Genomic DNA, 27647 nt, shown 5'->3' with positions numbered 1-27647 from the left:
TGGTAAAGAACCTGCCTGTGATGCAGAAGATGCAGGAGATGCCATGGGTTCGATCCTTGGGTCGGGAAGATCCCCTGGAGGAGGGCATGGCAACCCACTCCAGTATTCTTGCCTTGGATAATCCCATGGACAGAGGAGCCTGGCAGGCTACAGTCCATAGGGTCGCACAGAGTCAGACACGACTAAAGCAGCTGAGCACACAGACACACATTCTAACCCAGGACTGCTAGCCTGGGGGTCTGCCCCGAGCCATCGTACTTCTGAGTGCGACAAGCACCATGAGAGGACTAAGCTGGTAACCATGTTTCTGGCTTTTGTGAGGGCTGCCCGCCCCACCTTCCTTATATGCCTGCATCCCTTGTCAGTCACAGGGGCTTGCCCTGGCTTCTATAGCATTCTGTGTCCCTTCTACAGAGAATAAAGCTTTCTCAGGCAGTGATGCCAAATGTTGACTTTATGACACTGGATATGGGTTGTGTTTCCCTCTTAAAAGGGTCACAGAGGGAAAGAACACTATAGAAAATGGATATTCCCAAACTACAGAAAGTGCTGGAAAATGGCCACATTGCTCTGTGCTGGTAAGTCCATTAGATTTGTCAAGTGTCAGAGTTTGGGAAGAACTGACAGCTTGTCTGGTCAAAGTCCTTCATGTTATAGGTAAGGAAGCCAAAGCTGAGAGAGTGGGATTAGACTCATGGGGACTGAGGCTTAGAGGGTTCTTCAAAGGTTGGGAAAGTGACAGAAATGACAGAGTTGGCCTAGTTTATAATTCCTCTTTGAATCAATCCTCCAAGGGAATCAGAAGGAGGGATTCACCCACAACAGAGCCACTTCTTCCTGTGTGCTGCCCCAACCCCTGGCATAACGGGGATTCCATGCAGTGTGGGCTTCAAATGCAGCGAGACATCATGCCACTGCCACATTCAGTTGGCCATGGGCCACAGCTAAATTGTAATGTCTCTGTTACCTGTCTTAACACCAGACCTGCTTATAAAATGGATCTCATAGTGACAGTCACAAACAACTTTGGGGAAAACCACCCCTGTTGAAAAAAACAGGTGATCAAAGAGTTTAGAGTGATGATTGTGATCCAAGGATCCCTCTCAAAGCTTATCATAATGAGAGCTCAAGAGAACTAGCTTACTTTTCCGTATTGAATGTGCAGACATTATTGAAATATTTTTCAGGCCAAAAGGCTTGTAAAGTATTATTTTAAAATGAATTTTATGGCCATATAAAATTTCACTGATCCTAACTGGGAGTCAATGTGGAAAAACAGAAAGGACCTGAGGCTTTGTCTTTGGTTAAGCCGCCCAGGAATTGGCCAGAGGGAATGGTATCTTAATAGCTGTTTTCAAAGAAATAGTAGATCTTCTTCCATTCCCCAGTGTTAACCCACAATGTACTTTCCAGTTTCTTCCTCGTAAACTCAAAAAAGAAAAAAAAAGTACCAGAGTTTAAAAATAAAAGGCACAGAATTGGAGATTTGGCCTAATTTGCCTGCTACTGAATCTTACGTCTGGTAAAACCTTCTGAAGTGTCTTGTCTCCCAGGTGCGACTACAGCCGCACTGGAACAGATCTTTCAAAGACCCACGTCATGCTTTGGGGTATAGTCTAGTACTACCCACTGACTTTCCCACGTGGTAAAGTTGGCCACACACCATCTTATAAATAACCAAATGAACTCCCCTTCATTTTATAGGGTAGCTAAAGCCTGATTACCTTTCACAATCAGCCAACTTCTTAATTCATCCCAGGTTGCAGTTGGGCTTCAGAAGCATGGAGGAGCTTTGGTTCAGGAGGGAAGGCAGAGGGTGGGAGAGGGAGGGATAGGGCACATGTGGACGTGTACATGGCACACAGAGTCACTTTTGAAGATTTCTTATAGGTATTCAGTACTTCTAAGATGGGGGGAAAAAAAAAAAACCCGGCCTTTGTAGTGTTAGGGGATGACATTTCATTGCAAAAATAAATGATTTGGTCATTACCATTTCATGGTTGCTGGCAACCACTCTCCTCTGCTTTCTAACAATTTCCATTTTAGGCACTGACAGGCCCTTCAAAGTGATTCAGCCAAATATCCACCCAAAGTTGCGTATTTGGCAGTTTCATACTTGAGAAATCTGGGGCCTCTGGGCAAAAATGTCAGAAAGGGCTCCCTCCTTCTTTGTCAGTTGCAAAACAAACAGATCACCATACACAGTCACCGGGGCTCCTTGGGCAGCCATGCCGGAGGGAAGGGAAGGAGTGGAAGTTGTTGGCAGGGGCTGCCTCCTTGGCTCCGGCTGTTGCTCTCACTCCCCATTGCTGCTTGCGCTTTTCCTGAAGGCCAGAGCTGCCTCAATCCATCGTTAACCCTAACCAAGGTGAGGCTCAGTGTTTTGGCAAGCAGCCATTTCCCGCCCATGGCAAGCAATGAGCAGAGATGGAAATCACTGGGACGTGATTCTCTGAGGTCGGGGAGACTAGGAATCCTTTGGAAGCTCACCATATAGAATTGGCTGAACCTCCAAGCAGCCTGTCACTATGGATCCTCACTGGGTAACTTCCAGGTTGGTCTCTGGAACTCACTTGGGTCCTGGAGCCACCGTAAGGCCTAGAGCACTTTGGTTTGTCCAGAGAGGGAGCAGCTCCCAGGTAGCCTCCTGCCTGCTCAGCAACTCTACGGGTCTGATTGCACAAAATCCTTTCACACGTTTCCCTCAGCCTTAAAGGCTCTCTGCCTGGCTCTTTAAGCCACTCAGGACTCGTTCTAAACGCTAGGCTACCTTGGCAAGACCATCCTGACTCCTCAGGCTGGGCCCCATTTGAATGTTCTCTTTCTGAGGATCTATTTTTTTTACCTGCTCACAGCATTTGTGACTGTTTATAACTATGGATTTATTTGTGTGTTTGCTTGCTTAATGCTTATCTATCCTCTGACACAGTAAGCTCCATGAAGGCAGGGGCCACCTTCATTTTGTTCAATGCTGTACTTCCCAAATGCCTCCCACAGTGCCTGGCACATAGTAGATGCTCAATAAATACTTGTTGCATGAATGAAAAGAACGCTGGGATTCTGCTCACTAGTCCATTCGGTGGAAATGTAAAAAAACACACCTACTGTCTTCATGCACAGGTCTCTTGCTAAAATTTCTTACATTTGACCACTTGTCTCTCTGGGGAGAGAAAGCTAGCTATCTCTCAGCTACCTCCTTTCCCTGTCCGCTTCCTCCATTTTTGTTGACTGATTGATGCCCACGATCAGGTAGTTTTTTGGTCAGAGGCTGGGGATTTGCAGGTGGAACTGACTCTAATAGCAGTGTAACAAAATGTCACCTGGGGACCAGACTATGATGCTTAATAATAATACTTGAGTTTACCCTCCCTTCCCTTTGGGTGCTACTTTTAAGAAGTCTGAAAACAATGGCCAATGTTCTCGAAGCTACAAATAAAGTCAAATTCCTATGATGTCTGAAGACTTCCCTCATTTCAGTTTGCCAGCCTTCCTTCTGGGAGCCAATGTATCCTTTATTAAATAATGGCCACAGCCGTCCTGTTGTTACACACTCCAGCTTAGTTCCTCCTCCTTTGAAATTAAGTAATGAAGAGAGATGAGTTACCAGTTTTCCAACATTTGAAAATGATTCCCAAAGGGTTTCCAGGCCTTCAGTTCCCTTTCTACCTGTCACTAGATGTGACAATATCGGTGTTCATTTGTTTTAGAAAGGAATGGAAGGCCCTGTGCTTTTTGATTATATAATTGAATGGTGACCAATCCATTTATTTCTGCTGTAATATACCATTCCCTAATGGTACCAAGAAAGGTTTTCCCTTATCCCTAGTTTAAAATATTAATCATCTCAACGCAGAAAGTCTTTTCAAAAAAGTCTATCACAATTTCAAATGTGTTTCTTTTAGCCTGGAAATTCTATTGCTTGGAATTGATCCCACATATATGCCAGGATCGGAGAAGGCAATGGCACCCCACTCCAGTACTCTTGCCTGGAAAATCCCATGGATGGAGGAGCCTAGTAGGCTGCAGTCCATGGGGTCGCTAAGAGTCGGACATGATTGAGTGACTTCACTTTCACTTCTCACTTTCATGCATTGGAGAAGGAAATGGCAACCCACTCCAGTGTTCTTGCCTGGAGAATCCCAGGGATGGGGGAGCCTGGTGGGCTGCTGTCTATGGAGTCGCACAGAGTCGGACACGACTGAAGCGACTTAGCAGCAGCAGCAGCAGCAGCAGCATATACCAGGATGCAAAGATGTATGCACATCCAGAGTGTTCACTGAAACTGTTTGTAATAGTGGTGCTCCAATAGAATGGAACCCTGAGCAGTCACCAAAAGGGTAAGACAGATCTACATGTATGGTCACGGAGAGATCTCCAGGATGTCCTAAAGGAAACCAGCAAAGTTCAGTGCAGTAGGATCCATATGTCTGTCTTTAGAGTCTGTCAGTCCCTCCTCCCAGTTATTTTACCAAGTCTTTGCTTTTCATCTCCTCTTACTGGTTTAGGCTCCTAACTGGATCCCTAATCCCAGGGTTTCTCTTTCCAGTTCATCTTTCCCACCAACTGGAATGAGTGTTCTAGAACATCACTTTTGTCAGCTCTCTACTGCCAGAGGGAGAGTCCCAAGAAACCAAACCCTTATGATGTCAGAGGGAGGATGGTGGAGTGTTTCCACGCTCTGGAATGAAGGGAGACCTGGATTTGAGGGTAGGTTTCACTGCTGACTAGCTGTGTGACTTAGAGTAAATGAATCAACCTCTCTGAGCCTCAGTTTTCTCATCTGAAAAGTAGTGACAGGGTAGTTGTGAGGATGAAATGAGAAAATCATGTGAAGAGCTCAGCATGGTGCCTGGCACATAGTAAGCACTCAATAGATGGTAGCTGTTATTATTGTTACACCAAAAATTGGGTTATTTGAAGTTCTCTGAGAAATGCTTTGTAACTGTGTAACACCTTTCAGGTGGAGAAGGTTTGTGCATTTCCTTCATGTTTACTGGGCATCTAGTACTCAAGGAGCCTGGTGGGCTACAGTCCATGGGGTCACAAGGAGTTGGACACAGCTAACACCAGTACTCACTGTGTACAGTAAGGCTGCCTTTCATCCACTTTTCCTGATATGCACTAAAAAGGCTGCCCATCTCGTACTCTAGAATCTGGAGGACATGTTTAAGTCCTTTGGATCCATGGCCTTCTGGAGTTTCTCTATAAACTTTGATCATATGACATCCCTTCTATGCCTTCATCTTCCCTAGCTATTTTGCTCTAATATTTCCTGCCTGGCCTCATAGGGCAGCCTCTCAGTGCCTTTGGCCCTTTCTCGGCTTCTTTAAGACTTTCTTAATGGTTGCCTGTTTTGTTTCTCTTCCTTGGGATCAGGTGACTATTTTACACCATGCAAATTCTTTAAAACCAAAAGGTCTGTTAGCTGTTGCTATGGAATGAAAGAGCATGCCAGTTCTGTTTTTTTTTTTTTTTTTCTTGTAGAATGCTAGTTTTATGCTGTTATTGTGAAAGGGCAGTCATGCTTTTATATTCCATTTTGACTTCTGCCTCTTTCAGCTGGGCTCCCAGAGCAGAGTCATGTCTCAGCTCTGCCTGGGTTTCATTTCACTGCTGACCTTGGGCATATCAAAAACACTCCTGTACCTGTCTCGTCAGTGAGCTGAGAGTGTTGGATCATGGTTCCTAGTGTGTCTGCCAGCTCAGATATGAAGTTCTTCTACGGTGTGGATGGGGTCCTGAAGGCAGTGAACAAGGCTGAAGTTTTCTCATTAATTCCCATGCCAGTGACTGGGCTGAGACGGTTCAAGTTGAAGTTAGCTCTTCTAAGAACCCAGCTTTTGAAAATTTTTCTATTGTATATTAAATGTCAAAAGAATTGGGTTTTCCTTTCCTCCAGGCCTCACCTTGGAACAGCAAGCTCTAACCCACACTTACGCTGAGAAGAACTGAACACACTGACCTCTGATTAGATCTGATTACAAAGGACATTTCTCTCATCAACACCTCTGTTCCCAGGATTGCCATCCTCCTATGCTTACATCCCTTGATATTTTCCAGGCGAATGCCGAATGGTTGATTATTTGCCCAGATGATTTTAGTATGCCCTCACTCGGATTTTGCCTCCAAAGTCTTTTTATTGAGAATTTTTATATTAAACATACACTAAGTCTCAAGCTTGATTTTAACTGATCCCACATGAAGGAATGATTTTCAACTCATAACACATGAGGAACATCTGTTCTGCTTATTTGCATTCAGGCGGCACCGTTATTATTATTATAGAAGCTGACTGTCGAGTATCAATATTTGTCTCTTTCAGTTCCATTGAACTTTCTGGAGTGCCACTCCCATTGGTGGAGCTTTGAAACATACATCCTGGAGTCTAGAAAACAGTGGGACAATACCCGTTTTCCTTTCCCTTTCCCCCAACTTTGGCTAGTGAACTTGAGTCAGGCCCTGACTATCTCTTACATATGTGATTGGGCATGGGAGTCTGTGTCAAATGTAGCCAGAGTCATGTTCAAAAGTCCAGACATCAGGTGCACAGCCTTCGAGGCTGCCTCATGAAGGCCACCCAAGACCTTTGTTTACAGTAATCTGATCTTCAGTCCCAGGGGAAGCTTGATTGAGCTGAGTTATACCTCTCTGACACCTCCAGATGGGTCATGAAGGAGAAAGTCTTTGGACCACAGGTTCGCATCTTTGATGTCAGGGCACTCTGGTGTCTGATAATCAGTTAGTATTTGTTTCTAATAATCACATACCAAAGCTTGTATCTGATTTACTTAAGAAAATAAACTCAAGCGGATTCAAGAGTTTCTTTATAAATAACTGTCACTAACATTCCCATATGCTGTCATGAGTAGGAGAGAAAGGGGTGGGGTCATATTCTGAGAAAACTCTGGGTATGCCCAAGGGCATGTGAACATAAGGGGCGCTCATGCCAGGCTCCTATCCCTGGCAGCACAAGGGTATTTTAACAAGGGCCTCATGAGATTATTCCCTTGCCTATGGGGTCTTAAAGGCAAGCAAGATGGGGCAGGCAGCACATACCACAAAGGCAGTAGGCTGGCTCTAACTAAGCAGATTGGCTCAAAGTCGGGCTAAATTCATGATGAATAATGGGAGGACTTAAGTTGGAATCTTAACTTTAATCTACTAGTATGACCTTGCCTAAGTCACTTAATTTCTCTGTGCTCCAGACTACTCACCTTTAAAATGGGACATAACTATTATCTACTTCAGGAAGTTGTGAGGATTACACAGGGTGGTGCAAATAAATCACCCAGTGTGTGACTTGAGTGAGCTAAGTACTGTATTCCAAAAAATATAGCAGCTGCTGCTACCTGGCATGCATCTGAGGTTGGAGGCTCATGCCTATTATAGCAACTAGCACATGGAGGTACTAAAAAAATGATGGCTTGACACAAAGGGCCACGTATTGTATGAGTCCACTTCTATGAAATAGCCAGAATAGGTAAATCCATAGAGACAGAAAGCAGATTAGTGGTTTCCAGGAGCTGGGGGTGGGGGGATGGGGAGTGACTACTTACTTAGTGGGTATGGGGTCACCTTTGGGGGTCATGAAAATGTTCCAGAACTAGACAGAGGTGATGATTGCACAACATTGTGAATGCACTCAATGCCACTGAATCGTGCACATTAAAATGGTTACATTTTCTGTTATTTGGATTTTACCACAAAAAATTCACTGGCTTGGATTTAGCACTTTCCTCTCTTTTGTGGGTCTCTAATTCGCAGACAGCTCTGAGCCAGTACACACACGGAGGCTGATCATCAGTACCTGCTTCTACCCCACGGCAGGCTGGAGGCACGGCTCTGGTGTGCACACACTCTAGGCAGACACCCCACAAGGTGCTGGGCCCTTGCACTCATCTCATGCCAGCTGGTTGGTCTGGTGGCTCTGTTGGCCTTGCCTGCCCCTGACCTGAGCCCATGTAAGAGGAGTAAGAACAGTAGGAAAGGTGCCAGCAAGAACCAGAGGATTAGGCTGAGGCCCAGCAGAAATAGTGGTGTCCAACTCAAAGCCAACTGTTTCTCAGGCCACTCAAAGCTGAGCAGCCCCGGTGGGAGCCATTGGCAACTCTGCTCTCGGAAAAGACCACTGTCCACACGGCTGTGGGGAGCCCAAGGGGGTCATGGGATTATTAAGCCTGCACTGTACCCTCCTTGAGCAGTCATCCAATGCTCTGAATGCCAAGATCCTTGAGCTACTACCAGGAATGTCCCTGGAGTGAGTTCATCTGGGGGGGGATTGAGGGACCAGTTCCAATTCAGGGTCTAGAGGGTGACCGGTTGCATTTGAGATTTGTTACCCAATAAAAATCTCTGCTAAAGCCCAGGACTGAAATAACTCAGCTGGGCTCTGGACTCAGCAGGGACCATTCATTAGCTAACACTTCTCATCTGTGATAGTTACAGACAGGTTTTTTCATGCCCCCCAAAATGGGCTTCAACGTTGCAGCTGGCAGACAGCTGTGGCCTCACAGTGTTTACATTACCCAGACGAATGCAGTCTGTGTAGGAGACACAGAATGAATCTGATTTAGCTTTTGGAAAATGGGATTTTAAAAAGTTCCGTGGTTTTCTCTTGCCCCTCCCTTCCTGGACTGCAGAAAGACTGAGGTGGAACGAAACAGGCACAGCTAGGAAAAGAGGACTCTTGTTTCTCAGGCTAACGCTTTTCTTTGTTTGGGACTTCTTTGTTTGACACCTCCAGGTGGTGGGGGCTGAGTTGAGACCGTAGGATTAAGATGACCAAAAGTCAGGCCATCACTCTGCAGCATAGTCTTATTGGGTCAGCACGAGCTCCCTAGGGACTCAGCACAGCTGGCATGGAGACAGCTGGGCAAAGTCCCCTCAGCAATGGTCTAGTCCTCTTCATTCTAACTATGAAAAGAGCAGAAGACCAGGGTCTCTATAAACAGCTGGATCCATGACCAATTGCCCACAGAATGGGAGCAGGGGCTGGTTAATACTACGGGGGTCTATAGGACCTACCACACCACCTCGTGAGGAAACTAGTCCAATTCAACTCAATAGCCATTTTGTTTTATTTCCTCCATCATTGTTAAGATTTCCAAGTCCTGTGCATTCTTCCTTTGAAATACATCTGACATCCTCCCTTTTCAGTCACCATTGCTACTGTTTGGGGTCAGGGCCATATTTCCTCATGTCTGCACCAGGGCAACATCTTTCTAAACAAATCTCTCCCCAGCCTTCTCCTGATGGCTCTTCCAAATATCTAGCCTTGTATCCCAGCCTATCATGTCCAGTTCCCATCTCATTCCATCAAGAAACATTTCCTGAGTGCCGACCATGGGTTAAACTCTTTGCTGGGCCTTAGGGAAAAACACATCAACCAGACATAAGCTCTTCCCACAAGAAAATCAGTTTGAAGGGGAGAACTCTAAGGAAGCAGGGAATCATAGGAAAGTGTGAAAAGTGTTAGGATAGGGCCCAGGGGATTATGGGAGCCTAGAGGAGCACACTTCAACCAGCATTGAGGGGAGGGTGAAGAGAAGACATCCCTGACCTGGTTTTCATTTGGCCACTCACCTCCTCAAAACCCTGCACTGCTGTCACAATCTGTCTCCAACTTCCTTTGTCAATCAAATATGCCATGACTCCCTTAAAAGAAATCTCTATTCCAGAAAGGCTGGTTCCCTGACTGTTATTCAACATATATAAACTCTGCTACCTCCTTAGCTTTGCCCCTGCCCTTGGCTATGATTTGTCTTATTTGGGGCTGGATGGCTCCTGTTGAACTGGCATTGTGTCTTCGTCTTCCCTCCAGCAATAGCATGGTGCCTGGCCCACAGTGTCTGATGACTGGTGACTTACTAAGCACACTTTCTTTTCACCAGGGTACTAATCTGATTCTCACAAGCAGGATACATGATTTGACCTCTATTAAACAGGGCTATCAGATAAATCTGTGAATGCAGATGAAGGGGTTTAGAAAACTGCTGATAAGTTTCGGTCACACTGTCCCCAGCTTTGTCTTGACCTCCTAGAAAAGAGAATGTTATCGATAATCAAGTGGAGATTAGCAGTTTGAAAAGCTTCAGTAGGCGTAGAGTTGGATGTATTTTCTATTCTGATTTAAATATTTAGCCTGATTTGTTTTGGGCTTCATTTTTTTTTTTGTTTTGGTCCCGGGCCTGTTGGTCAGGGCTAATTTGTACAGCTGCTTTTTCGTTTGGTTTCTTCCAAGAAAGCGAGAGGAAATAAGGTTGCCAGAAAATTTGCAGTTACCAAGGTTTTCCTAAGATGAATATTATTTTTCTCTTCTAATACTGCCAAATACAGTATAAAGAGAAGCATGTGATCATTCCACAAATTTAGCTGCACCAGGGGTCAAATCCTGTACTCTATCCACATCCTGATGTTGGGAGACCTATACTGCACATTTCCTGACCCGCTCTTTAGTCAACCACATTTCCAGACTTGAACTATGTTTCCAAAATTGTAAATTCACCCTGATTTTGAGCTTGGATTCTCAGACTGACTTCTCCTGGATTTCAGCAGGAAGTGTCCAAGGGGCTGCTTTGGGTAGGACAGGGACAAGAGAGGCAGTGGAGAAGCTGGGCAGGAGAAAGAGCACTGGAGAAGGAGTCTGGAGTGTCCGGTTCTGGTTCCTGCTCTGCCACTGACTAAATGTGTGGTTCGGGCAAATCACTTCCCCCTTTTGAGCGTCTCCATGGGGAGGGTTGGAGTGGATAAGCTCCAAAGTTCTTTCCTGTCCAATATTATTGGATCCTGTGACTTTGTGATGGATGCTACTGTAAAGCCTAGTAAGAAAATGCCAAGGCCTTGTGGGTATTAACAAGGCTTCTCTCCCCCTATCCCCAATCGGGTCTGCCCGTAGGAGGCATTTGCCAAAGCTGGTGCTTGGGCAACCTGAGAAGACTGAGAAGAATGATCTGGAAGAAGGCACCCATGTTCTTACTAAAGCAACGCCAAGTCTAGCCTGGATAGCTGGTACTGAGTCCTGGCTACTTTTTAAAACAGCTTTATTGAGATATAATTCACATACCATACAATTCACCCATGTACAATGTATCATTCACTGATTTTTTAGTATAGTCACAGAATTATACAAACATCACCGCAATCAGTTTTAGAACATTTTCAACAGCCCCTGATGCCAGAAGCCCTGTAACCTTTAGTTGTCACTTCCCATCTCAAATGCCCCACCTTGTCCAGTCCTAGGCAACCACTAATATTTATGTTTCTATGGATTAACCTGTTCTGGATACTTTATAGACATGAAATCATATGATGTAGTCTTTTGTGTCTGGCTTCTTTCACTTAGCAAAATGTTTTCAAGGTTCATCTGTGTTGTAGCATGTCAGTCCTTCATTAGTTTTATGGCTGAATAATATTCCATTGTAAGGATATACCACATTTTGTTTATCTATTCGTCAGTTGATGGACATTTGAATGGTTTCCACTTCTTGGTTATTATGCAAAGTCCAATATTATTGGACTGCTATGAACCTTCATGCACAAGTTTTTGTGTAGACATTTGTTTTCAATTGTTTTGGGTATATAATATACTTAGGAGTAGAACCGTTGGGTCATATGGTGACTCTGTGTTTAATTGCTTGAGAATTCCCAGACTGTTTTGCAAAGTGGCTGTACCATTTTACAATCCCACCAGCTGTGTGTGAGGGCTCCAATTTCTGGAGGCTACTTTTTAATCTTGACCTATTGGTAGAGAATACCTTCCAACACAGATGACCCTGGGATAGTTAGACCATGTAATGTTAAGCTTTCAAAGGGATAATTCCAATAAGCAAGTCACCTCCATTTTGTTATATGGTAGCTGGATCCTAGGAGAAGATGATTTTGGGGAAGCCATTGTTGGCCTTTGAAATCTATAGGAATTCAGTGGAAACACTTCCAGGATATCTGATAGAATGACTTGTAATAAGACGCCATGGGTTTGCAGTGGGCTTATATCAGTTTTAACCCTTTAAAGGATACTTTCTGTGTTAGATCATTTGAGGGTAGAGGGAGTTGAGGGACTTTTGGTCTATCTGCCTACTCAGTTTCAGTGTCAACCTATCCTACCTGGGAGTTGGGGCAGGAACCAAATAAGTCAAACAGGAGCCCAGTGCTTTAGGTGGAGTGAAGATATGCACTGGCTTGCCCAGGGTGGTCCCAGTTTACACCTGGTATCCCAGTATTATGAATAGCACTGTGCTTCACCCTTCAAAGTGTGACAATAAGCTGTATGTCACCTCAGGTTTAGATCACAAACATGTAATGCCCAGAATCACATTCAGAGTTATAACGGCTAGAATTTCACATCTTGATGAGCTTATATCTCACAACGATAAAGAGTCTCTCACTAGGCTGAAGGTTGGCTCCAAAATGACAGAGTGAGCCAGGACTGTACACAATAAAAAACAAATGCTGATGAGATTCAAAGTGTAGAAAAGTGCATTTTGGAGGAGGGGTGGGATGTTTGGTGGGGATGGAAGTTAATATAGCGGAGGTGTCCATGGATGAGGTGAAGCTTAAAGAGAACCTTGAATGAGGTATAGGATGTGGGTGCTCCAAGTTCCCTGACAGACCAAGGTCCCGAATAGCCTTCATCCTTGTTCTAATTAAAAGGCGCCGTGCTCCCTTGTGCTTGGGCAGACAATTCACATGACCTCCCAGCTCATTTGGCAGCACTTGGGAGAAATCTGGCCTTGCAATCAGACTAAATGATGTGTTACCCTACACTTAATCTCCACCATCCATCAAAATCCAGAGGCCTTGGCCTCAGCCCTCGACAAGAGGCCCACAGTACCTGGGTAGGATTTCATCCAGGGAATGAATGCAAAGCCCCTAATTCTCCATCCATCTCAGCCCTCTGTAAACAGTTAAAGACTGCAGCCAACAGCAAAAGAACTGCCAACCCAAATGAAAGCAGTGAGTCAGCAAAATAAAGACAGATGGCAATGGATTAACTGTAGCATAGGCAGCAAGAAGCAGACCCTTCTTCATTCTGATCAGATTGCCTCCCCTCAATTTTGGGCGACCTAGTGCTCACACACGGCCCCTCGTGAGTTATGCTGGGGGTGAGAGAAAACGTTTGCTGCACACAGGGTGAGAACACTGCTTCAATCCACTGTCTCCAGGTGGTCCAGGCAGGGGATAGAGAGGACAGGACACACGGGAAGACAGTCTCTTCTACTTCCTTTGTCACAGGGCCATTTCCTGAGCTGGCCTCATTTTCAAGTACTCTGCTCCTTAACCATGCTTCTTGCACCACATAGTCCAGTTGTGGAAACACCATCACTGTCACCATAACTTGTCCTGCTCTTGCCAATCTGTTTAATCAAGCTCAAAGTTTGGAGAAGTAAAAGGTTGAAACTCGGTTTAAAAATAATGTTTGCAATTGTATGTGAATTTTTCTTGTCCATGTGTATGATTATGAATCCCTAGCACTGTGCTTCCTAGAGCACAGGAAGTGCTCAATAGATGTTTGTTGAGTGAAAGAATGGAGGAATGAGAGCACTGACACAAAATGTGGCCTGAAGACAAGACCCAAGATAGGGCATCCCTGAAGTGAGATCCTTTATGTAAATATCTTTTTTTTTATTCAGTCAAGAAATCAGTCAATAAGCATTTCCTAGCACTGCCCCACCCAGGTACCCAACACTTTGTGCTCACCCATCTCCTTAGCTACACCAACATTTTCTCAAGACTTTCTTCAAAAGGCCATCTTCTTAAACTGACCTATGTCTTCTTTCACCTAGCACAATGTTTTCAAGATTCATCCAAGTTGTAGCATGTATCAATACCTCATTCCTTTTTATGGTTGAATGACATTCTATTGTATGGGTATATCACACTTTTAAAATTCATTCATCGATTGATGGACTTTGGGTTGTTTTCACCTTCTAGCGATCATGAGTAGTGAGGCCAAAGCCTCTGAATATGTGTGTACATGTACTAGTTTGAATCCTTGTTTCCAGTTCTTTTCAGTGTATATCTAGGAATGGAGTTGTGGGGTCATATGGTAACTTTGTTACTAAAAAGGTAATGTTTAACTTTTTGAGGAGCCACCAAACTGTTTTCCTGCTCTATTATTTTAATACCTTCAAGGATGAGTAAACACAACAATAAAAGCGACCAATTCAAAGTCACCAGCATCTGTGAAGCTGACCTAAGGATCTCTGGGTTTTTGGCCCATGATTCTGGGGGCTGCCTCAGGATTCTAAAGTACTGTTACTAATGTTGACACCTAATCCTCTTTTCTTTCATCATTCCTCCTCTCCTTCCTTCATTCATTCATTCATTTAACAAATATTACTTGAATGCCTACCATCTTTGAAGTAGTGTTCTAGATATTGGGGGTACAGAGATAAAAGACATGCAGTTCCTGTCTTTGAGGCCACTGAAAATGCTGAGGAGATGGGGCATGTTCAGGTCAAGGTGCCATGTGTCATAGCCAGGAGAGTTCCAAATGCGGACAGAGTGTCCCATATAGACATCAGCCTAGAAGCTCCTCAAGGGCAGAGCTGTGTCCTGTTCTTTGCTACATTCCTAGAGCCTAACATGGTGCCTGTAACACATGTGCTGTCAGCAAAGCAACCTCAGAAAGGTCTGAAGTAGCCTGCCTGGCAACCTTTTCTCAGCAGCCCAGGTCCCACATTGTGCCCTGTGGGATATCTCTCTTCATTGAGTTCTATCTTTGATAGGTGGCACAGAGTGGGTGTACTTTGAGTCCTGCTTCCTCTGACTTCCCTTCAATTTCAGAATGAGTTCTGTTTCAAAAATGTCTGTATATTTTTAGCTTCATGATCCCTTCTTCGAAGAGGAACCCAGATTATGCAAGGAAGTGAGACCATCTTTCTCAGGGAGTAAATTCACGGTGAGCAGGAACACGCTCTATCACCACTTTGATTTTTGTTTCTAGAAATCGTCTTCTATCAGACTGTAGCTTAGGGTGGAAGTGGGGACTGAGAGGTGGGCAAGAGCTGGCTCTCATGTTCACGGTATTCCATAATTTTGGTATGCATCTCTTTCAGTTCGGCTTATGTTCTGCTTTCTTTGGATCTGACTGCTAACCACAGAAGTTTCCAGAAGAAAACCTAGGGCAGCAATGCATGGATGTTGCCAATTTCATAAACTACTACTTCAGTGCATATTCTCGAAACACCTCCTGGACACAAGTAATTAAAAAACTGCAAGATCAATGCTAAATAAAAGGAGGGAATCGAGGGGAAAGAAGAAAAAGAGGGAAAGGTATTTCAAACCAGATTGGAAACAAGAAAATGGAAGTGTGGGATGAGGTCCCCCCCACCCATACTCACTGCGGAGAAGGAAAGGGACCCTGTGCAGGAAAACTGCTTTTAAATGGAAAAGCCCTGGGGCAGCCTGTAGACCTTTAACTTCAGTTAGCCTCAGCTCCTTTAATGGGTAACTCTTGGCCTTGTCTCCTTTGGGGTTAAACCTTCTATATCCATGCTGGAATGCAGGGCTGAAAGGGGAGGGCGGGTTGGGGGGAAGACTCCTTCCTAGGTGATGACCATTGGAATTACACATTTGAAGGGTTTTGATTCTTCAAAAATCAGGAAAGGAAGTTCTATCAAAATTAATTGTTTTTCCTTTTTTAATACCTGAGAGGGTAGGTGAAGAAGGTGCAGGGGATGAAGATGTACAAACCTCTAGTTATAAAATAAATAAGCCATGGGGAGGCAATATATATCATCAGCATAAGGAATATAGTCAATAACATTCTAATAACTTTGTATGGGGCTGAGAGTTAGTAGACTTATTGTGGTGATCATTTAATAATGCATGCAAATGCCAAATCACTATGCAGTACATCTGAAACTAACAGGACATTGTACATCAATTATATTTCAATCAAAACAAACAAAGATCCCAGACCTCATGTACCAGACTGGGGGGAACCTCTCTGTTAGATCTGCCTGCCGACTCATGGAGTGGTACCTCCAATAAACCTTCCATTTGAATTCCTACCAGGGAAGCCAAGTACTGTGTTAAGCACTTGGAGGTACAATTATGAACCAGATACGGTCCCTGCCCTCAAGGAATTTGCAGTCTAATAGCGGAGAGACATAAGCAGACAGCTAATTATAATGTAGAATGATGAGCGCTGGAAGTTTCTGGGGGAGGACAGAGGATGAGCATTTAAATCATGCTGCAGGGTCAGGGAAGGTTTCTTGAAAGAAATGATGCATAAACTGAAGAATGAGTAGGAGTCAGCCAAGTGAAGGGAAGGAGGAAAGATAGTCCAGACAGATGGGCTTGACAGGAATAAGGCTTGTTAATAGAGATTAAAGTAAAAATTTACAAAATACACAATCACAAAAAATGGAAAGTTGATCTATACAAACAAAAGCTGGCTCTTTGAAAACACCATTAAAATAGGCAACGTTAGCAAGTTTGTTAAAAAAAAAATAAACCACTCAGGAGTAAAAAAGAGATAGAGGGAGAGGGAAAGAAAAAAAGATGGGGAAACAAAAAAGAGAACTACATTTCAAATGCATTAAAAACTGTAGGAAAACTTAAATATTCTTAGTAATTGTGTCAGTCTTGGTATATGTATAAAGTTATAAATAATTGGCATTTTGTATTAATATTTATGGCAATAAATGTGGAACCTAGATGAAATGGATTGTTTTCTAGGGGAATATAAATGACCAAACTTGGTTTGAGAAGGTGAAAATCAGACTGTGCCAATAAACTGGAGAAGAAATTGAAATAGAATAAAAAATGCCAAAAAAAAGCATACACCTCAACCTTCTTGACACACAAAGATTTTAAAGGTAAATTGTACCAAACTTTGACGGGACATCCTCTTATCAATAAACAAACTGCTTCAGAACATTGAAAAAGATGGAAAGCTTCCAATTTATTTCCCCAAACTATCATTATAGTAAGTGGCTCGCTTAGCTGTGTCTGACTCTTTGTGACCCCATGGTCTATACAGTGCATGGAATTCTCCAGGCCAGGAAACTGGAGTGGGTAACCTTTCCCTTCTCCAGGGGATCTCCCCAACCCAGGGATCGAACGAACCCAGGTCTCCCACATTGCAGGTGGATTCTTTACCAGCTGAGCCACAAGGGAAGCTCAAGAATACTGGAGTGGGTAGCCTGTCCCTTCTCCAGTGGATTTTCCTGACACAGGAATTGAACCAGGGTCTCCTGCATTGCAGGTGGATTCTTCACCAACTGAGCTATCAGGGAAGCCCAACTATCATTATACAAATACCAAACTGTACGAAGACAGAAAAATGACACTATACAAAAGCCCTAAATAAATTATTAGCAAATCAAATCCTGCACTTTTAAAAAGAAGAATATAATAGAATCAATTAGGGTTTAATCCCAGAAATGCAAGGTTGTTTCACATTAGAAATAATATCAATGTAATTCATTATATTTGCATGTTAAATGAAAAAATGATATGATCATTTCAATAGATACAGCTAGAATATTTGACAAACACAGCACTCATTTGCTCTTAGAAAGCTCTAAGAAAACTAGAAATAAAAGGAAACTTTAATTTGATGAAGGCTATCTACCAGAAACCTACAGAAAATTCCTTTCTTAAAGAGGTAACAAACATAGCAGAGTTATTCAAAACAGTCTCTGAAGCTAGAGTGGAGGTTTGACTCTCCGTTCTGCCACTTACTAACTGTGTGGCTTGGGGTAAGCTATTTACCTTCTTTGCGCTTCAGTTTCCTCATCTATAAAAGGGAAATAATAATAATACCTATCTCATAACTTTGCTCAGTTCAGTTCAGTCGCTCAGTCATGTCTGACTATTTGAAACCCCATGGACAGCGTGCCAGGCTTCCCTGTCCTTCACTATCTGCCAGAGTTTGCACAAACTCATGTCCATTGAGTTGGTGATGCCATGCAACCATCTCATCCTTTGCCATCCCCCCTCCTCCTGCCTTCAATCTTTCCCAGCATCAGGGTCTTTTCTAATGAGTTGGCTCTTTGCATCAGTCACTATTTTCTGCTAGACATTTCTATTTGCAAGTGTTACCATCATCTCAAATTGAACATTGAACATTGAATCCATTTCCTTTCCTCCATGCCTGCTTTTCCTTTTGACTCCCGTTTTTCTGTCAATTGCACCACCGCTTTCCAAGTCATCTAGACTCAAAACTTTGGAACTCTTTTGGTCTTTTCCTTCTCTTTCATTTCCCATATCCAATTGCCAATTCTATCCAGTTAACCCCCTCCCAATATTTTCAAATGCTTTGTAATCTCACTCTCAAGTCTCTAGTTCAAGTCCATATGAACACACACCTGATATAGTAGATATCCCTCAGTCCCTGCCTAAGTCACTAAACACACCTCCAGGCCAATCTTACTCTAAGACCACTGTCCCCAAATCATCCTCTTGCTTCAGAGTCTCTGCTGGCTTCTCACTTCCTGTTATATCCAGTCTATCTCCTCTGCTTGGTTGTCAAGGCTTTTCACCATCTAGCTGCACCTAACTTAACAAAGTGTATTTTTTTCCTAGTCCTTTAACGTGTATCCTCTGCTTTGGTAAGACCATTATCCTCAGCATCCTCACACACCTCCTTTATTTTTAAATTCAGTGACTTTGTTTAATTCCATGCCTTGTATTGTTCTAACTCTCTCTATGAGTGTCTCCAAACCACCCATTCTTCAGTGATCAGCTTAAATAGTGCCTGAATGATGCCATTTGTTAAACACTTAACTATGTGCTGGGTACTGTGTTCATTTAATCTCAGCAACTTAATGTGATAGCTGTTTATTAATTTTCATCCCATTTTACAGATAGGGTATAGTGATTTGTTCAAAGTTTCCATTAGTAATGGTGGATCTGGACTGCAAAGCCATGTTCATTGCACAACCCCAGAGCTCATGCTTTTAACCACCCTCCTGTGTTCTGACTCTCTGAGATGCCTCCCCTGGCTGCATCAACTCTCCCTGACATTCACTGTTTTGCCTGATATGTACTGTTGTCTCGTGTGTACAAGTTTGCTGCTGCTGCTAAGTTGCTTCAGTCATGTCTGACTCTGTGCGACCCCAGAGATGACAGCCCACCAGGCTCCCTCGTCCCTGCGATTCTCCAGGCAAGAACACTGGAGTGGGTTGCCACTTCCTTCTCCAATGCATGAAAGTGAAAAGTGAAAGTGAAGTCGCTGAGTCGTGTCCGACTCTTAGCGACCCCATGGGCTGCAGCCTACCAGGCTCCTCGGTCCATGGGGTTTTCCAGGCAAGAGTACTGGAGTGGGGTGCCATTGCCTTCTCCAGTGTACAAGTTTAGCTCCCAGCAAACTGTAAGTTCCTGGAAGTCGGGGTCCACATCTCATACTTCTCTGTGCCTCCACAATCGGCACTTGATCAATTGTTTGATCAAATATAGCTAGCATCGAGTCTTCAAGAAAGAAGGTTTGAGTAGCTTGAGGATAACACAAGCCCTCCCCATTCAAAAGCCTGTGCTCTAGAAAGGGAGGGGAGGGGTAGAATTACTAAATTTTTTTGAGATTGCCCCCCGCCCCATCATGTCACCCCTGATGGTCAGGAATCTCTCTGCCTAGTTTAGTTCAATGTTGCAGGAAAAATCTCCCCTTTACATAAGGATTAGGCTGGGCCAGGTTTTGTTAGCATGTAAAAATGGAGCCAAATCTGTCAAGTTACAATTGTGCAAAATCTGAGTCCTGGGCATCTTCCAAAAGTGAGCCCAGGGAAAACTAATAGTTGTCCTACCTACCTCACAGGGTCCTGGCAAGAATCAAGTGAGATAATGGATATGAGCACAGTTTGGAAAGTAGCAATGAAAACAGCTTGCTGCTTGAGCCTGGAGCAGAGCAAGCAGAACTCTTTGGTGATATCAAGGCCATGGCCAGGTGAAGGGTGGGGGCGCTTCAGAAATTCTTGGACTCACCATTTCCCAAAGGCTGAACAGCTTTGCTTTCCGGCAATTCTTGGGAAAATACACTTTATCATGAGGCTCCTTCAGCTCCATGTGAATTTATCCTTGACTTCCCTTTTCCTTTTTCTAATTACACTTACTCAGCTAGTCCACAATACTCTGGGGGCTTCTGAAAGATAAGCTAACTTTCCCTCCTTTTGGTGCATTGAAAAGACAGTATTTTGCTAATGGTTTACATTTAGCTTTCAAACCTCTCTCCAAGGTCAAGAGCAAGTGATGAGGGAAAAACACACTCAGGTTGCTATCTCCTGTGGATCATCTATATATGATAGCAGCCCCTGGATGTTAATAAATAAATAAGGAACACTTCTGTTTCCCCTGGAAAGACCAAATTCCCCCGAATTCAAGTGTTGGAAGCCTCAAGAGAATTTAGGAGTCTAGGTTGGAATAAAGTTGGAGGTAAAAGAAGAGACTTTTGTAAGAGACAAAGTTTGGGTTCAAAGGATTCTGATTCTGAAAGTGAAGGGCTTTGGGGGAGCCAGGGGAGAGTGAGCTCAGCTTGGCCAGAGAAGAGGAGAAAGTGCCGACTGTGCAGGGACTGTAGCCAAAGGGCTCTGGATGGAGAATAGACCTGGCTTGCAGAGGTAGCCAAAGGTATTCTGACCAGGGAATTGAGCAAGATTTATCACCTAAGTTGGCCTAGACTGGACAGAGCTTGGCTTTGAGTCTGTTTTATGTGCTGGGCATGCATTCATCCCTCCCTCCTGTAAGAGCCTTCAGATATAGAGCCATCACTCTCAGGGAAATGGGGACAAGGGGAGTTTGTCAAGAGTGGGGACAGAACCTGAGAAACCAAGCTGCGAACGTACCCCTAAGCCTCTGAAGGCAGCCTTACAGGCAGGAAATAGCAGCCTCCACTCCCTCCCAAGCTCCTGGGCCACTGGCTACCCTATCGGATTTGAACAGCGCACACCCGGCAGACTTGGCAGCTGACCAGGAAGCTCAGCACTGTATCCCATCCTGTGAGCTCCTAGGTCCCAGCTTCCACGTACCAAATGCCATCTCTCCATGTTTGGTTCTAGAACACTGATCCATATGAGCTGAGCTGTGGCACTGAGCTAGGGGAACACTGTGTGTGTGTGTGTGTGTGTGCGTGTGTGTGCGTGTGCATGTGTGTGCATGTGCGTGTGTGTGTGTGTGTGTGTGCGTGTGTGTGTGCGCGCGTGTGTGTTGAGGGGTTTCCAAGTGGCCCCAGCCTCAGCTTCTCTGACTGCAGGCTTCAGAGGGTGCCTGTGCCTGTGAACTTTGCTCGACTGTGACTGCTGGAGGGAGAGAGATGAGAGTAGGCTCCCGCTGGTTCTGTCCCACACTCCCCGTTATGATAGGCAGTGAAGCAAATCATTTGGGCAATTGCCTGACCTTAATGGGATAGAAAGGGCTCCTCTCTTGCCTGCAAGGAACATCCAAGTATGTGCTTACTGTTTAGTTTTCCTGGAAAAATAATTTCTCTGGCAAGCTCAGGAGGGTGAATTTGCCTTCAGAAAAGAATTGTGTCACATCCATAACCCCTGCGGCCCCCTCATGCATTTCCATGGCTGAAAAACTTGCATTCAGTGGGAGAGCAACCCAAACATCTGCTAAGAACAGTTTTCAGCTTTTACATAAAGAAAACTGTGTTGTGTAAAGAAAAATAGAGATCCATGATCGGGCAGCAATTGGTAACCCAGTAGTCCACTGACACGTAGAGCTTTTGGACGGAGAATGCAAGATATAAATTAGGTCGATTATGGGAGTACCCCGCCTTCTTGGAATTCTGCCCTTTGTACATCCATCCCTTTGTATCTGAAAGACCTTTAGAAGAAGCTTCTGGAGTCACATGCTGAAGAGTAAAGTATGCCCAGAAGGAATCCCAGTCGAAACCAGATCCAACGATAACAGTTGTCCCTTCAGTGGAGTTGAGAATCCTTGGGATGGGACAGAGGATTGCTGGGAGTAGCAGGAGGAGGAAGCCTGAGTGACAAAAATGGGTCCAGGCAAGGAAAGGGGAGATGGGGCATGGCTCACTCTGGATATCGCAGATAGAAAGGGCATCATAGCCCATCTACACGAGTGTGTTCAAAAAAAATTTTTTTTTAAACATTGGAATCCTTCGTTCAAACACAGAACCAAAAAATGAATACAAGTGGGGCTGCTCTGGTTAAAGTGGGGTGAGGGCCCCGAGGCTCTGTTTCCACAGCTTCTCTTTCTCTCGCTGAAGCTAAGAGAAAAGGGACATAGAACCACACCCTGTTGGATAGTGAAAACTGATTGTTCAACAAAGATTGGGGGAGTTGATTTGTTGAATAAAGTCATTGTTAAACATTAAATTAGGTATATTGGCAATTAAATTATATTCAAGATATAAGGCTGATACATACTGAATACTCATCACTTCCAAATTATCTTGCTACACTTCACTATTATCTATGCTCTTGATTTACATCTGTTATGCCTATGTGGTAGAAACACCCTATGATAGTGCACAGGTGGACATCTCATCCCAACTCTTTTTTAAAAATTAAAAAAATAATTGGGGCCACATTGCACCTCATGCAGGATCTTAGTTTCCTGACCAGGGGTCGAACCCATGATCCCTGCAGTGGAAGCTCAGAGTCTAACCACTGGGCTGCTAGGGAAGTCCCTCTTTATGACTGTTCCATGACAACATACTGAGAGCCTGAAATTGGCCTTGGTGGGAGTGTTTACACCATGTGAAAGTGTGGAAATCTGCAAATGCTATAAATCAGCATCCTTCTCTCCCACTAACTGAGAGGGCCAATTGTTAAACTTTTTACCAGTGGACCACTGACTATACTGTCAGTCCTCACTTCTCCAGAAACTATCCTTACAGCAACCTCAGTCATGAAGAGTGTGCTTCAGAACTCAGGAAGGGAAGAGGAAAGGCAGCCGAGTGACGGTATCACAAACATAGACCCTTTACTCTGTGGAAGAGACAAGCCACTACACGGCTCCAGTCCATGCAGATATGTGTTTAATGAGGCAGATGAGAAGCAACCTGGTGATAACAGCATGGACGGACACCTGACCCTGGGAAGTCCCAATGTCACAATTTTGAGTCATACTTTAAGGGCAAATGCAACCCAGCTTATTCCTAAGACCTTCAAAGATTCTCCTAAGACCATCAAAGACCCTTACTCCAAAGACCCTCCCTGCCTCACAGCCCAGCACAGTTCAGCAAGTGGCCCTGTTGATCCTTATGACTCTCTCTGCTGCTGCTGCTAAGTCACTTCAGTCATGTCCGACTCTGTGCGACCCATCAGGCTCCACCGTCCCTGGGATCCTCTAGGCAAGAACACTGGAGTGGGTTGCCATTTTCTTTTCCAATGCAGGAAAGTGAAAAGTGAAAGTGAAGTCGCTCAGTTATGTCCGACCCTCAACGACCCCATGGACTGTAGCCTTCCAGGCTCCTTCGTCCATGGGATTTTCCAGGCAAGAGTACCGGAGTGGGGGTGCCATTGCCTTCTGCTATGACTCTCTCTGCTGCTGCTGCTGCTGCTGCTAAGTTGCTTCAGTTGTGTCCGACTCTGTGCGACCCCATAGACGGCAGCCCACCAGGCTCCCCCGTCCCTGGGATTCTCCAGGCAAGAACACTGGAGTGGGTTGCCATTTCCTTCTCCAATGCATGAAAATGAAAAGTGAAAGTGAAGTTGCTCAGTTGTGTCCAACTTTTAGCAACCCCATGGACTGCAGCCTTCCAGGCTCCTCCGTCCATGGGATTTTCCAGGCAAGAGTACTGGAGTGGGGTGCCATTGCCTTCTCCGATGACTCTCTCTAAAGGGGCTAAATTACAGGCAGAACAAGCCCACAAAGAAGCTCCAGGTCTGTGGTGTCTCCCAGTGTCCGGAGCACCTAACACAGTATTTGGCACATAGAAGGCCCTTAATAATGATTTATTGAAAGAAGGAACCGATTTTTCAAAGCCAATCCCTCGTCTCTTTCCCACAATTTCTCCTTTACTGCCCCTCACCCCCAATCATCTCTGTCCTTCCTCTTCTCTCTCTTCTGGGCCTGCTCCCTTTACTTCCAGTCTCTCATCCCCTCTTCTCTGTCCCCTCTCTTCCTCTGTCCTCTTCATGCCCTCAGACTGCCAGTTGTCACCCACTTTCCCCTCCTCACCCACCCAAACACCCATCTTGCAAAGTCCTGCTTGAAGCCCTGCAGACTGGAGACGGTTCCCCCCAGACCCAAAGTGTCTTTTAGTGGAAAAGTCCCTTTGTCCACAGTCTTTACAAAAGGAAACTCAGTCATCTAGAGCCAAACACTTCCCTTTTCTCATTTCTCAACTTATACTGGCACATAGGTGTGTATTTTCCAAGTGCCTCTGCTGTGCCCCAAGCACCTTGTATGCCTTTAATGTCCTCACAACCTCATTTGCCACATCTAGAGTTCATAGCATTGCTGGAGACACAGTTGAATGTATTTCCCGATTTTAATTAAGCCTTTTTGGATTACAATGACCCAGATGCAACCATCTAGCCAGCTTAGGCAGACTCCAAAAGAAGCCTAGGCTGGAACTGCTGGGTAAAACTCACTGTGCAGACAAGTTGAATTGATTGGGAGAGACAAGTTAAAGGTAAGTTTAAGAAAAGTAATCTGATGGATTCTAGCATGCTAGCTGACTTCTAGAAGCTCTGCTACTGAATAGATGGGCTGTGCTGGCCACATGACTTGACCTCTCTGGGCCTCAGTTTCCACATCTGTAAAATGAAGGCAATGAGAATACCCACCTCACAGGGTTTTGATGAGGATGAATTAAACGATACATCTAATATGCTTACTCTAGCACTTGGCACAGAGTATGTGCCTTTAAAAGTGTGATGGGGGGTACTTCTCTGGTGGTCCAGTGCTTAAGAATCCATCTGCCAGTGGAGGAGTCACAAGTTTGATTCCTGGTCTGGAAAGATCTCTCACGCTGTAGGCCTACACGCCCACATGCCACAACTACTGAGCCCACGTGCTGCAACCACTGAAGCCTGTGCACCCTAGAACCCGTGCTCCATGGCAAGAGAGCTCACCCATGAGCAACCCATGCACCGAGCTAGAGAGTAGCTCCTGCTTGCTGCAGCTAGAGAAAAAAGCCTGGATGCAGCAACGAAGACCCAGCCTGGACAAATTTTTTTTTTTTTTTTAAAGTGTGTGGGTAGTGGGAGGATAATGAAAAATTTTTTAAAAATTCAGAGCTGTGGAGTTCTTAAGAGGCATAGCAGAGTCAGAGTAAATTGTTTTGTAAGGTCCTTGAGGCCTGCTCCCTCAGCCATGAGGCTCCTGCCACTGCCCCCCGCCACTGGAGTCTGTGCCACTGAACCATGGGGCACGAGGAAGCGTCTGGGGTTAGCAGGCTCACAAAAGATGTGGGAAGCATACACACTTGGCATGGTCATGGTAACCACACAGTTAGGGGATTGGAGACCGTGTGATGGTTTCCCGGTGTCCCAGTCAATAGGGCCCGTGTGTGCCCGTGGGGCCACAGCAGACCGTCTTGGCCCAGGTCCCTCATGCACTTCCTGACTTTGCCTCTCCCTGGGCCCCACACCTCACTTCCCTCATTCCCAAAGGGTCTACTAGGACCAGGTGGGCTGGCCCTGGGCCCTCTAGGCTTCCTTTCCTGGCACCCCACTCCAGTACTCTTGCCTGGAAAATCCCATGGATGGAGGAGCCTGGTGGGCTGCAGTCCATGGGGTCGCTAAGAGTCGGACACGACTCAGCGACTTCACTTTCACTTTTCACTTTCATGCATTGGAGAAGGAAATGGCAACCCACTCCAGTGTTCTTGCCTGGAGAATCCCAGGGACAGGGGAGCCTGGTGGGCTGCCGACTATGGGGTCACACAGAGTCAGACACGACTGAAGTGACTTAGCAGCAGCCCACTGTCCAGGCTCACACCCAAGACCAGACCCAGTTCTACCTTCCCTTTTGCATTTGTTTTTTTTACTTTAAGTGAAAAACTGATCTTAAAAGATTGAGGATCCTGTCTGTACCTCCAAGACACTGGATTTAGAGAAGACAGGGTGACTTCAGTGCTTGACACTGAAATCTGAACCTTTCTGGCAGTGTGACAAATCAAGGGCCCCTCTGGCATTTTGGGTCCCTTACATGATGTGGAGGCCTGGCTGCCTCCTCTACCTAGTCCCACCTCAGGAGGTGATTTAGATAAATGTCTGGGGTTTCCAGGACTCCTGAAGGGACTTACTGGGGGTCGGCACCAGGCTATCTGGGTCTCTGGGCCCTCCAGGCCCCACAGAGCTCAGGCTCTTGTCTCAGGATTGTTCTTGAAAAACTGTGATTGAGTCTCCTTGGACTGCTTTTAGTAGGGGTTCAATTCCACAGATCTTAAAAAAAAGTCATTTCTTAGAAATTCAAGTCCATATCAGGAATGATAATGGGATGGCTGCCTCCCAAGGTTTGCAAGCTGTTCAGGATTTAGCTGCAAAAAAAAAAAAAAAAAAGAAAGAAAAAGAGAAAAAAGAAAGGAATCCAGTCCCTTTTTGTTAATAGTGCCAATGCTTTCATTTTTCAGGCAATTTCAGTTCAATCCCAGATCTGGTTTCTGGAGTCACATTTTTCCAATCAAACCTTCTCATTTGCAGGGAGGACCCTGATGTTGGAGTAGAGGATTTGAATTTGCCCAGGTGCTGGCAGTTAGGGAGGGTTTTCATATGCAAAGTTGCACATGCTTTGGAAATGTGACCCCCCAGATTGCAACAGGAGGCAATCATCTCTGGTGAGCAAGGGCAGAGGGCGGAAGCTCGCATGGGAGTTTGTGAGCTCTGTCCTTGGACCTCCGCGTTTCTCTGGCGTCTTGCCTTCTCTGTCTATTCTGCATTTAACTAGCACCATTCGTGGGAGCTCCACCCCTCAGAGTAATCTTGTCACCGGAGGCCCAGCCGTGTTTCTCCAACTGTTTACGGCAGCATTTCCCAAGCTCGGGAGCTTGTTCAAAAAATACCCAAGTATTCTTCAGATCAGGTAAGTTCAGAAAGCCCAGGAAATTTCCACCCAGATGCTCCCCTGCCTTGCATCACCCCAAGTACAATATGATTACAACTATACTCATCCTAGAAGCAACTCATCCTCAAAACTAGCCTGAAAGAATGAGGCAGGTCTATACATTGTCCTATGGAACAATCTCTGAGAAGTCTGGAAACTTATACAAAAAGTGAGCTGCCAGCATTGCAGCGGAAGCTTGCTTACCAGGCCTCTGTGGAGCCAACTCTCAGGAGTTTCCATTCCATTTCCTCCGTAAAATGCACCGACACTGGATGCCCAGGAACACCTCTCCCTGGTAGATCCAGGCACTTCTTTAATGGACTTTTAATTAACTGACCAACTACTCCCCCAACTGCATAGATAAAAGAGAGTCTATTGCAGCTACCAAAAAGATTTATAGCATGAACTCTATTTTACAAAAGGATCTACAAACATAAATACAGCCTTGTAAATGCAGATAATATTTCAAGACACGTGAACAGTGGTTGCTTCTGGGAAGGGAGTACTGAGTGTGTAGGGTAGAAATGTTCACTACATATCCTTTTTTGTATGGGTTAACTTTTTACTATGTTCATATTTTTGGGAATTATTTTTTCCCTAATCTTATTTTGAAAAATTTCAAACACACATAGAGTTTTAAAAAAAGAAGTACAATGAATACACATTATACCCATTAAATTCCA

The 27647-nt window shown here is 44.8% G+C and overlaps 1 protein-coding gene across 1 annotated transcript in view; it reads right to left on the bottom strand.

Moving 5' to 3' along the window:
* The window catches only part of PLAC1 (placenta enriched 1), an 82501-nt gene extending 55136 nt beyond the window's left edge, over positions 1–27365 (bottom strand). Inside the window, exon 1 of the mRNA XM_070366052.1 lies at positions 27169–27365. The gene's annotated coding sequence lies outside the window, so the exon portion shown is untranslated. The remainder of the gene's footprint in view (positions 1–27168) is intronic.
* Between the last annotated feature and the right edge of the window lie 282 nt (positions 27366–27647).

This window comes from Bos mutus, chromosome X (genome assembly GCF_027580195.1).
Source record: "Bos mutus isolate GX-2022 chromosome X, NWIPB_WYAK_1.1, whole genome shotgun sequence".
Taxonomy (NCBI): domain Eukaryota; kingdom Metazoa; phylum Chordata; class Mammalia; order Artiodactyla; family Bovidae; genus Bos; species Bos mutus.
The sequence above is the reverse complement of the archived record's forward strand: the minus strand, read 5'-3'. Positions and strand labels throughout refer to the sequence as shown.